The following is a 1,675-nucleotide window of genomic DNA, read 5'->3' as shown; positions in this document are numbered from 1 at the left end:
GCAACGACAACTACTTTGACTACCATATCCTAGTTCTGGTTATGGATTTTTGAAGAGTGAGTAGTTCTACTTCTAGTTTCTCATTTTGAAAATCCAGTAGTTTGCGCAGGTCTGCGGTCATGGTGGGTTCAAAGCCATAAGTAACTTGTGGGTCAGAGGTAAAATAACAGCCGGTATATTCTATGTATGCTTGAACTGTTCCAGAATAAACAAGCAGCAAGTCTTACAACTCACGTGACAGATCGTGCTTTGACTTGACTTGATATTCCTTCGGTGAAACCTTCTGCAGTTCCGGCAGTCATGTATCAATCTAAGTGGCTGCATTTTCCTGCAAAAAAATCAAAATCATGATAGCTAGAATGAAGATTCAAGATGAAGGAGGTTGCAGCAGTTCAAGGCATCCAACTCTAACAATCACAGCTCGATTCACATGACTTACAAATGAGGGTTCAACAGCAATAATGACTAGGCATTACAAAAAAATGTAACGCTAGTCAACAAGATATCTACTGATTCTAGTATAGGTAATGATTTAATGTCATACAAACCTCCTAGTAAGCTTTGTCTCCAGACATGCACATATTCTCATCTTGTTTTTTGTCCATTCTTGAAATTCGAATTGTAGAAATTTCTCATTTGTATAAGTAAGTGATTATGCTCAGGAGACAGTACCACTATTCACATCATGACAACTGAAAGTGTATCACAGTGAATCAGAAAACCATATCCATCACATGCAGTATTTCCCAGCATTAATAATTGATAGAGGCAACCCGACATTTATTGCAGTTACTGTCACAGGATGATTTTCAACAAGCTAAAATAACATGGGCATTAGGATGTGGTCCACACAACCACAGCAAAGCTTGTGAATCATTGGCTTGTAGTCATTGAAAAGACGGCCGGTTAGTACTAATGGGGAACACGACTATGCAGCATCAGCGCTGCTGATCATCGCTGTGTATTTAAATAGAGGAGGGTTGAAGTCTATACTACAGCATCACTTATGTGTGGTACACATGAGATAGCCCTGGACTTGAGTCAGGGCTTGGTGCAAGAATTGTATTATTGTCGCTGGTCTGAATAGGTCAGGCTTCGTATGACGTTGCCGGTCCGGGAGGGGGTGTCTGACGTTCTGTTCGGTCTGTTTACAGCACCCATAGCAAGGGTTGGTGAATCCCATTACTAAAACAGTTTCGTGTTGTCTTGACAACATTAACATAAGATAATGCAGAAATCTGCACAATATTTTATCAATAAACTAATTACCTTTTATTAAATGAATGCTCTGTTCCCCAGTCCAGTTTATTGAGACTTGCTATTCACTGGTACAATGGGATGGCTGCGGATTGTATACTGATAATGTTGCGCCGTGTGTTTCAAATTCGAATGCGTCATGCAGTCTAGCGTCAAGTCAAGCGTAAATGGAGCAACTAATAGTGATCTAGAGATAGGAACAGAGTTAAAAATCCTGCTATTGCTTTAGTACTATTTTACATTAAATATAGCCTGCAAAACAGATATAAACATTATAATTAACAAATTAGTATCAAACAATGCCTTACAAGGGTATATTTTTATTACATTTCAAATCAATAATTTTAGGTACGGTATATATCTTGAATATAAGTGCAAGTAGTGGAAACTAGGTCGGGAAAATGAACTAGAAAAACTT

The 1,675-nt window shown here is 38.4% G+C and overlaps 1 long non-coding RNA gene across 1 annotated transcript; it reads right to left on the bottom strand.

The window, feature by feature from the left end:
• On the bottom strand, window positions 1-1,675 carry LOC145434438 (uncharacterized). The gene is made up of 3 exons (XR_013913389.1): window positions 1,270-1,675; window positions 549-692; window positions 1-328 (listed from the first exon to the last, which is right to left on the bottom strand). It is a non-coding gene; the product is annotated as an uncharacterized LOC145434438 (long non-coding RNA).

The sequence above is a fragment of the Botryllus schlosseri genome, chromosome 2, assembly GCF_051294905.1.
Source record: "Botryllus schlosseri isolate E-star chromosome 2, Bs_hap1, whole genome shotgun sequence".
NCBI classification, from domain to species: domain Eukaryota; kingdom Metazoa; phylum Chordata; class Ascidiacea; order Stolidobranchia; family Styelidae; genus Botryllus; species Botryllus schlosseri.
Note: the sequence above shows the minus strand (reverse complement) of the source record. Positions and strands in the feature narration are given on the sequence as shown.